We start from the raw sequence: 10,858 nt of genomic DNA, 5'->3' as shown, positions 1-10,858 counted from the left end.
TAAGTACAACTGTTGCACTGGGTTGCAAAGTAGAAAAGATATTGGTTTTGGAGGAAGTCGGACCTGGTTTGAATGTGAGCATTGCCTGGCCATGCTGGCTAAATCACCATAGGGAAGCCACTTAATGTCTCTGAGCTTAAGGGGCATCACCACGAAATTAAGATGAGACCATCTCACCGGCTGGCAACAGGAAGCACTATGGCCCACCTGTCTATTCTTTCTTCCTCCCTTTTCCTTCCTCTTCGTCCTTCCCCCAGACTTTAATCACTCTCTCTCTCTCTTCCTTGAGTGCCAAGACAAGTGGCACTCCAGTCATGGGTGCATTTCATTCTGAGTTTGCTCTTTTCCCTGGATACCTGTATATATCCCTATGTTCGAGAGTCACCCTTTTCATTTTGTGAAGTTTCCAGGAACAACCTCTGACCTCTTTCCTTTCTGTGGCCCAACGTACCAACGCAAGAGGAAGCATAGGAATGACCATCAAGTCTGAAGATGATGTAAATCCAGAAAGAATAGGAAACAAATAAACTGAGCAAATACATGGGTTGTGCTCCACATTACTCTAAATCGAACAGAGGAACATGAATGAGGAAGACTTTAAGGTTCCGGGACTCAAGATTCAAAGACAGTGGTACCAAACACTTCCTGAGACTAGGGACAAGACATCCGACACACCCTTTTACATTTTTTGATGTGCTTCTTTTCTAAGATCTGGGTTCTGTCTGAATATTGACTCTTAGGCACAAAACCCGGTGTTGCAGAGAACAACAGATGCTGTCAGTGCCCCTCTGCATATTCCCTTGGGCCTTAACATTTTAGTGCCCACTGGCCAACGTCCAGCTATAACATCTGCATTCTCTGGACGCTGGGGTCTTCTGCCGGTGTGCAGAGCACGTCACAAGCACGTGTCAAGAATTAACATAATACTCCTCCTTCCTAAGAGGCAGCAACCCCAGGTGGGTTCACCCAGTGTGTTCTATGCTGGTTCCCAGAGCCCCCCAGTGGAATGCACCTGCAGTTAGCCACACAGCCACTAGCTTGATAACGAACCCTTTATCGGCTGCCTGCCCCGTTTCCCCATGCCTCTCTCAGTGTCTCTTGGCATCATCTCTCAAGTAAACGGCTTGCCTCAAATCCTTGCCTCTGGGTCTGCTTCTGGGGAACCTGAACTAAGACACAGAAGAATCCCACAGTTGCACGGTGGTTACTACCTTCAGTAGGGAGGTGGGGCCGGGGGCCGCTCTACTGAACTTATCACCACAGCTTAAATCTAAAGCCTGAGGCTGCTCAGGGGACAGCCTTATTCTTCCAGCCTACAAAGAGTTAATTTTCTTCTAGTCTACAATCTTCCAGGGCAGACAAAACAAATTGAGCTCTTGGAACAGGCATAGTAGAGATAAATTTATTAGTGCCCATTGAATTAGGAAGGAAGTTGACTGTTTGTCCTGTTTCCCTCTGCCTCTGTTCTGGGTGATGACTCATGTCCTAAGTGTCCTCCCTTGGGATGGATGTGACTAACAATGGCTCAGATAGCAGTGGCTCCTGAATTTCCAGTTCTGAGGAAGGCTAAGGGACAGAGAGGTGGTCTCAAAGATCGGTCGTTCAACTGTGATGAGTGTTAATGGAATAAGGGGTTGGGTTATTTATAGAAGTTGGACATTGCCCAACTATGGGAAAAGCAGGGGGAGTGAAGTTCGGAAAGAGATCAGGAGCTCAGAGAAGCCCTCACCAGACGTCCTGAAGCACAAGTCAGGTGGACAAGTCAGAGGCTGCAGGGATCTCTGAGAAGCCGAGCGTGTCTGGTTCCCCAAGCAGATCTGTCGTGGAGATAAAGCTGTTGTCTCTCAGCCACCATCTCTGCCCCTCCACAGTCACATTTCTGGTGGTGAACTGGGGTCGTTGTCGGTCAGCAGGACCAGCTGTCGGGAAGAACCAGACAAGGAGTGGAAGAGAATGAGGACAAGCTGGAGTTGGCTGTGTGTCTGCCCCAGACCCTGAACGTCTTCTGAGAGTGATGGCTGGTGCCTCACTTTGGCCTCCCAGATTCGATGCAGGTTCCTCTGTTGACCAGCCCTGTCTGAAGCCGCTCAGGGATGGGGCTTCTGAGAAATCTAGTCCCAGCTTACAAAGTTGACAGCAGAAAGACCCAGCACAGCCAACTCAGGGAGACGTCCTCATGCTGAAAGACCCACCCTGCGCGCTGACCAAGTCTTGGGCTGCCTTTGTTACTGTGTTCACTTGTTTGTTTTCATCTATTCTCTTCTCAAAAGTGGGGGACTATTTGCTATTGATTTATCTACTCCAAATGCTATGATTCTAAGATGAATTCACTAGAACAGTGATTCTCCGTGGGAGGTGATTTTGCCTACCAGGGGACATTTGACAGTGTCTGGAGACATTTTGGATGTCATGACTAGGAGGTTAGTAGACCTGAGGGATGTGGCTAAGTATTCTACAGTGCACAGGACAGATCCCCACAACAAAGAATTACCCCACTCAAAATGTCGATAGTGTTTAAAACCCTGAACCAGAAGTAAATGCCTACCTCTGATTTATTCACTTCCTTTATTTTGCTTCATCAAGCACATTTAGAAATACTAACAGAATACAAAAGCGTCTACTGATAACTATGGTGTCTTAGCTCCTTCCTTTACCCAAAGCCATGCATCCCAGACCTAAACTTTGGTAATAACCTCAGGACGCTCCCCTTGTCTTTTCCTAACTGGGTATCATAATGACGTCATTCTTCAGTACATCTTCCCTAAGACGTAAAGTTACCCCCAACCAACTCAGATCCCCATTAGTGACTCTTATGATGTCCTGAATGCTTCCTTTTCATCATTCATCACAACGACAACAAACACTTACCAGTACGATCATGGTTTGCTGGATGCCCGCCCCACCACAATGTAACCGTGATCTCACAACAATCCTATGAGGAACACGTTCTTATCCCATTTTACAGATGAGGAGACCGAGATTTAGAAAGGTTGAATGCTTTGTCTAAGCTCACCCAGATAGCCTATGGAGAAATCCAGTATGTGCTGTAGTAAACAGTCCCGAGAACAGATAAAATATTACTAACACAAAAAGCAAGATGGAATATCTGCTTCATAAGTGTTTTCCCGTAAGTATTTAAATGATGCTCTGGTAAAATCCCTTCTGCCTGCAGGTCTGTGGATAGAGGCAGACCCAGCTCCCAGAATCATTAGCCAGCATGTCTAAGCTCTTCTCGACATGGCTGTTCGTAACAAAAATGCAAATGAGGGTGCCTAATTGCAAATTGCTCCCGCCCCATTTTGAGACCTTCTGCGTGACTGGGCCAAAACTTCCTCCTAAGCAGACAGATGTGCTGGCTTCTCTGTTCTGGAGCTTAGCTGTTTCCTTGGCAGGGAACCAAGCCTGTGGCAGAATGACATTGCTGTGCCCACTGAAGGACATCTGAAGATTGTGGTCCCTGCTGGAATCCACCCACCGAGGGCACAGCTGTGAACAGAGCCCCTCCACGTGTGCTAAGAGTACAGGACCTAGAGCCCTGGCTTCGCTTTCAGTTATAAACCGTTATGTTCCCATGTTAAATGGTAGTCAGTGAGAATAGCATCAACACATATTAAAACATAACGCGTTTAGACACACGCACACGCACAGGCACATGTATACAGGAGGATGTATAACTATATGGTATGTAAGTGACTAGAAAAGTCAAGCCTTTCCAAAAAGGAAAGTACAATGCCTGGAAGATAACCTTTCTTTCAAATCTCACCCACTTACAATGCAACAATGTCTGGTGTCTTGGTGTTTGTGCAGGACTTTTCCATGTTAAGTTAAACCAAACGAAATTGACGTTTTCGTAGGTGAAAAAAAAAATATGGATAATATGGTTTAACCGAATATGTAGTCAGCACCCAGCAGGGTGGAGTTAAGAGGAGCCCTTCTCCAGGAGGCCCAGCAAGTGTGAGGACCCCAAGCTAGGAGGAAATGGGGAGGCTGCTTGGCCAGAACCTAGTGAGAGCTTCATTCAACCACAGCTGAAAGAAAGCGCCCAGCCTCCAAGGACCAGGATCAGCCAAAAGGGCTGCTCGGGGACAGGGGTCAGAGAAAGTGGCATTGAGAGGGCTGGCTGGGCCCCGCCCTGGAGCTCCTGGCACGGTGACCCTCGGGAAGGACCACCTCTGCCCCCTATAGGTTGAAGGCAGGAAAAATGTCAGCTGCAGATGGGGAAAGCATTACAGGGAGAGATGGACCAGATGCTGAGTTCTTCCAGAAGCAAGTGGTGATGGGGTGGAGGCAGAGGTGAGATGGGGAAGCCGAGTGGCCTCTGGACAAGAACGTGTGCAGGAGAACCAGAAAAACTGTGCTCGTCAGTGGGTACCACAGAGATTGCATAGGGCAACCAGGAAACCTATTCTCATTTCAGACTTGCTCTCAGCTAGCTGTGCTCTTTGGCAGACGGCTCTGAGCCTCGGTTTCTTCATCTAAAATGGGAACACAGTTCAGTTTCTGGGTCCAGGTTACCCAGCAGAGGACTGATGGCTGGTCAGAAAGCGGCTCACTGGGGAAAAGAAATGGCATTCCAGAGTATTTTCATTTATCTCACCGAGGTGTAATTCCAGAAAACGGAGTCATGGCACCCAGGCATATTTTAATCTAAGTAGACTTCTTAGAATCCTAATTTTTGAATCTGACTGCCATCACATTTGCTGAGATTTCTTTTGTTTGTTGCTGTTTGTTATGAAAAACAGGCCCATGATTTAAAGAACATGTCCAGGACTCTCATGGGGACGTTTGTAATGGCCACAGATGAAAGTAAAAGTTCCCTTTTCATAGAGAAGAGATGTCTTAAACCGTGGCCCCCTCCCCCAGGGAAAAGCTGAAGCTCACTTCAACTTGGGACACAGTTGGAGTCATAATGACATAAGGCAGATTGCCATAGTTGGTGCTAACAGTTATTTCTAAGAGGCATTTATGCAACTTTGGATTTATGTGTACCAATAAATTAAAGCCTAAAGGGATACATGGAAAAACTAAAAAATTCTCTTCATTAAAGCATTTTTTGGTATACATAATTTGATCATAATTTCCAAAATATTTAAGTATCGGCATGTAGTTATATATGCTCATAATTTTCCAACTTATGAAAGAATTAATTTAATGCAGAAAGCTTGAGGGCACACAAACAAAAGTGCACCTCCTGGCCCCACCATCCAAAGTTAAGTATTATTAAAATTTTGGTATGTAAATTTCCTGTCTTTCATTCATTCCATAAAAATTTATTGAGTGACTACCAGAGCCAGGCACTCACTGTGTTGTGTGCTAAGAAGGAAATGATACTATGGGTTCCATTTCTCTTTTTTTACATGTTCCACACCCCTCTTTCCCATGCAAGTTTGTACCGGAATAAGAACAGGGCAATATGGCGCTGTGGCTGGAGGCAGGCGCTGGCCCCACTCCAGCCTTACACATTTGTTGCAGGGATTATGATGAATAACTGTAAGGAACCTGGCAGAGAGCCTCCCAGAGCCCCAGACTCAGCAGGCGCTCAATCAACAATAGCTATTATTACTTTTTATTACTGTTATTTTTATGTGAAGGTTCTTATTACCAATTGCAGCTAATTTTAGGTCTGATTCTAAGATTTTCCAGATGTAGTTTTAAGTGCTGAGTCTCCTCCATGGAGTGTCCTTCCATGCCGTCTCCAAAGTTCTTGCTGCTGGTTATTTATTTCCCCCAGAAATGGCTTTTCTTGCCATTGTGGTGGGGGGGGGGGGGGGGTTGGGGGTGGTGGTTAGCTTTTATTATTATTTTTTTGTTTCAAGTTTTTATTTAAATTCTGGTTGATGAACATAGAGTGTAACATTGGTTTCAGGAACAGAATTTAGTGATTCATCACTTACAACACCCAGTGCTCATCACAAGTGCCCTCCTTAATGCCCATCACCCCACCCACTCCCTCCATCAAAACTCAGTTTGTTCTGTATAGTTAAGAGTCTCTCGCTTTGGTTTTATACTCTATGCTGTTTGCTCAGCCAGTTGTCTGCCTGCTCCCCATTGTGGAGGTAAGGGTCAATGTTGATGTTACACCTCACCCCTTTGGGCAAAAGAATGACCCCAGGTAGGTCATTCAGTTAAGTGGTGAAGGATGGTCCTCTGGGGAAGAAACAATGCCGTTTTTATATTTCCTGTAGTCCCCTGCTCAGACCTCCCTAGTTTAAACAACTCAGTAGTTTAACCACATATGAATCAATCATGGGGATGCAGAGGACACAACCTCCCGGACATTTCCAGAAAGAGCTCTCCTTGGCCAAAAACAGTTCTTCTCCAGGGAAGGGGACAGTGGAGAGCCATGTGAGGGCACACACCCACTAGGGGATGGGTCCATTGGCTCCATTAAGGGGTTCTGGGACAGGAAACACCAACACTGACTATACCAGCCTAAAGCACGGCTCTCTTTCCCCAAAGAATGAACGTAAAGAACTCTGAATATTCCTACATGCCACTTGATATAACTCAACTGTATATACAATTGTAGCAATAGTTATTTCTGTATTCCACTTAAGGAACTGGGTCCGCCTCATGGAAAGAGGGGAGAGTCAGGGACTTGGGGTTGGGCAGATTCATGCTTTATTAAAAAGGGAATAAATTTGGTGTTACTCTAGAAAAGAAAGGAATGAAAGAGAAAACAGTTAATGATTTGCATAGAATGTTGCCAGATACCACAACCCCCTGTCCCAACCACTTGGAAGATTATTTGAAACATTGGGTAAGCACTATCTAAATAACATAGAGTACTACATTTATTTATATATAACGTCTCTATATTACATATACACATAATAGTATATATACGTAGTATTATATAACACAACACACAAATATATATATATTATATATATTATTTACATATATACACACAACACATATAAAACATTAAGCATGTAGTTTGAAAAGAGCCACTGGGAATTTCTGGGTGACAAAAGCATGCAAAATGTACTTACCTCACCTCTCTGTAGGGCCCCATTCAGATCCTCAGCTGTCCATGAGCACAGAATTCTATCATGTCACTCAGTTTGGTCCCCACTGTGACCAGATGGCTTTTGTCACTATCTTTTTCTCTCTCTCTGTCTGTCTTGCTCTTAGCCATGGTTGCTAATTTTTCCAGTTCTCTGGGTCCTAGTATCATGCAGGCTTTTTATGGTTTTTCTTCCACTTCAGGTCCCAGGCCAATAGCCCCTTCCTTCTGTCCCAAGAAGGCTGCAAAGGAAGTGACTCCATTTCGCTTCCCCTTTCCATTTCATTGGTCAGAAGGATGCCTTGGACACTGGAAATACTCATCAGGCCTTGTTTCTTACAAGAATCCAAACATTCTTCTTTACATTTTGGCTAGGATAACCTGATTCTGATTTTTCCTGGAGCCATTCCAATCTCACATGATGAATCAGTGTCCCGAAAGTATTTATCAAACCATATGTCTTCATGTTGAAGTTATAATGCTGTCATTGTAGTTGGCCTGATTTCAAATACAGTCTCCTTTACCTCTTGGATCCTGAGTCTATTAGAGATGCTGTCCCCATTATGGATGACTTGGGACATCGAAATACTGTTTGCTGTGCCTGGCAACCAATTAATTAAACAAACCATTAGTCTAGGAGCAAAATGGTCAACATTATTAATTTCCTTATCATTGTCACTCCGTAGCTAGACACAGTAGTGGTCCAGCAACTGAAAAATGAAAGGTACAGATGTGTATCTCAGCTGCCAAGGCAAAGACAGACTGGGTATTTCAACCTCCTTACCCCAACTTTGGGGCGCTTTTTAAAATGGAAAAAATTAGAATATAACAAATGAAACCAACATATCATCCTATTTTTAGCAGGAGAGGAGACAGCCTGTATTACATACACTTCTTGGATTCCCTGTGCTGATCACTTCATCAAGCACAGAGTAGCCTACTAGAAAAATAAAATGATTGTTTCCCATTGCATGAGCATTTACTAGGAAATGGGTGGGAAAAGTAGAGAAAAGTGGAAACAAATTAGTGGAATTGTTTGCAGAACGACTTCTTTCTAAGCTATCTGATCATACCTGGTAGCAACCCATGGTGGCAATGCCGGATGGCACAGGTGGTGAGGTTGCTTGACTCTCCAGCACTCCAAGGTAACTAAACATTCAAAACCGTGCCTTTTTCTTTTAGACTACACTAATTTCATTTTCATTCTAATAGTGCACGTGATTTTAATAGGTATGCCATGTGGTTAAAAGTTTTTAATTACAGTAATATATTTCGACCGGGCTTAAGTCCGGAGTATTCACTGTGGATCAAGTAGGAAAGTCCAGAAGAATAATGGAAGTCCATTCAACAGTTATTCAGTAAGGATTTATTGAGCGCTTACTATGTGGTAGTACTTGTTTACGCACTGGAGTGTACGTATGGAGTGTGTGTATGAAGCGAACACTGCGGGGTTCGCAGCCGCTACCGCTATGCCTTCCTCGGCTCGCTAACACCCGCGCCCCCTCCAGCTCAGGTCGCTGCTGTCCAAGGAGGAGAATCAAGGAAGGGGTCTCTACACCATGCCGACTGCCCGCAACTCCGCCGGTGGTAAAGCACAGAGGAAGCAACTGGCTACAAAAGCTGCTGGCCAGAGTGTGCCTTCTACTGGAGGGGTGAAGAAACCGCGTGGTCACGGGCCTGATCCTGTGAAATGAGACGTTATCAGACGCCCGCAGGACGTCTGATTCGCAAACTTCCTTCCCAGCGCCTGGCGCGAGAACTTGCTCAGGACTTCAAAACACCTCTGCCCTTCCAGAGTACAGCTCTTGGTGCTTTGCAGGAGGCAAGCGAGGCCTATCTGGTGAGGCTGTTTGAAAACACCAGCCTGTGGGCTGTCCATGCCTAACGTGTAATAATTACGCCAGAAGACACCCAGCTAGCGCACTGCACAGAGGAACGCGTGCTTAACATGGTGCTATGATGGAAATCGTTTCGTTCCTAGAAATAAATAAATAAACAAATAAATAAATAAATAGATAGATAGATAAATAGATAAATCTCTTCTTCCTGTTATTGATAGTTCCAAACATTAGATATTTTTCCCCCATGGGGCCAAAGGGCACCTAAGTATACCATTGCGAGTGGAAAAATAGGGGACCCAAGTCAGGTATTGGCAGTTTTTCCATTTTCATTTGTGGGTGAATTTTTAATATAAATGCGGGGACAGAAAGCATTAATGCAAGTCAAAATGCTTCTGTGAACAAGTTCAACTGTATAACAATTATAAATAAACCTGTTAAATTTTTCTGGAAAAAAAAAAAGTAAAGTGAACATTGCTTCTGCCTGCATGGAATTTACAGCCTAGTGGGAGAAGTGCCAAGGATGAGATCCCAAATGCGTACAAAGCAGCAAATCATTCTAAGTGCAATGAAGCCGTAGTAGGGGTGCTGAGAGAAAGCGTAGGGGAGAACATTTCCTACTTGGGGTGGTGGGCTCGGGGCAGGTTATCTCTGAGGAGGACCTTTAGGTGGACCCCTGAAGCATGAATAGGAGGTAAGCAGGTGGGGAATGAAGGGAAGAACATCTCGCATAGAGGGAACAGCGTGTCTGAAGGCAAATTTTAGGAAGGCTTTATGAAATAGTGACTAGAACGAGGAGAAGAAAGGACAGAGTTACAGGGGAAGAGGCTAGAGTTGTAGGGCCTCGTGAGCCAGGATGAGAACTTTGAATTTCACTGTGAACAATGAGCAAATGAATGGAAAGTAGGGCTGCAATTAGTTTCAAGCCCTTATTTATTTATTTTTTTTAAATGTTGATTTCTTTTTGAGGGAGAGACAAAGCACGAACAGGGGAGGGGCAGAGAGAGAGAGGGAGACATAGAATCCGAAGCAGGCTCCGGGCTCTGAGCTGTCAGCGCAGAGCCTGACGTGGGGCTGGAACTCATGAACTGTGAGATCATGACCTGAGCCAAAGTCGGACATTCAACTGACTGAGCCACCCAGGCACCCCAGGTTCAAGCCCTTACTATAATTAGAACATATCCACCACGAGCTCTTCTCCAGGTATTAGGGATACCAGGTACTAGAAGATATTCCACAGCTGTTGTCTCAAAGGCCAAAGGGGGGAAACATCCCAAAGAAAAGAAAAGGAATTTCCCAAGAAAAATGCTTGGGACTCATCACTGCCTTCTGTTGTCTCATAACAAAGATGAAGTCTATGAAAACTATTCAAATTCTCGACGGAAGGACTTTTATTTAAGCCACAAAATGAGACTCACAAATCTCGTTAAAACATTATCAAAAGAAGTTTGATGGCCCTTGAGCTATTTTGATCTCCTCTCTTGTTCCATTTCTCTTAAAACTCAGCTCTTTGCAAAATGTTGATGACAGGGGCAGAAATGTTTTGTTGAAAAGGTCCTTGCCTTCTCACCTCCTCCCCCCCTCCCCCTGCCCTGTTCTCCATTCATGAGAGAGGGCTCAAGGAGCTTGATTTGAAAAGATTATTGTCCAGGTGATACCCTTATACCCAGGCCGTCCTTATTTCTTAGAACACAGAAGCAAACATAGCTCACCTCTGGCCATGGAAGTATTGACCGGCTGACAGGGTCTTTCTGCTCTGAAAAGTACATTGGCCTGAGGTCACTGCTAGGTAGTACTGGGATGGAAACATCAAATTCTCTTTCTGTCTCTATGGAGATTATCATAAGACTTTTCTTCTTGAGTCGGTTAACATGGTAAATGGTATTGATTCTTCAGTGTTGACCCAACCTTGCATTTCCATAATAAACTTCACTTCATTGTGATGCAGTATCCTGTTTCTGTATAGCTGAATTCGATTTGCTAATATTTGGAGGGGGGTTGTATCTATATT

General features: G+C 44.6%; 1 pseudogene; it reads left to right on the top strand.

Moving 5' to 3' along the window:
• The first annotated feature begins 8,461 nt into the window (after positions 1-8,461).
• LOC131513032 (histone H3.3-like) lies at positions 8,462-8,969 on the top strand (annotated as a pseudogene).
• Positions 8,970-10,858: the final 1,889 nt, after the last annotated feature.

This window comes from Neofelis nebulosa, chromosome 5, assembly GCF_028018385.1.
Source record: "Neofelis nebulosa isolate mNeoNeb1 chromosome 5, mNeoNeb1.pri, whole genome shotgun sequence".
NCBI classification, from domain to species: Eukaryota; Metazoa; Chordata; class Mammalia; order Carnivora; family Felidae; genus Neofelis; species Neofelis nebulosa.
The sequence above is the reverse complement of the archived record's forward strand: the minus strand, read 5'-3'. Positions and strand labels throughout refer to the sequence as shown.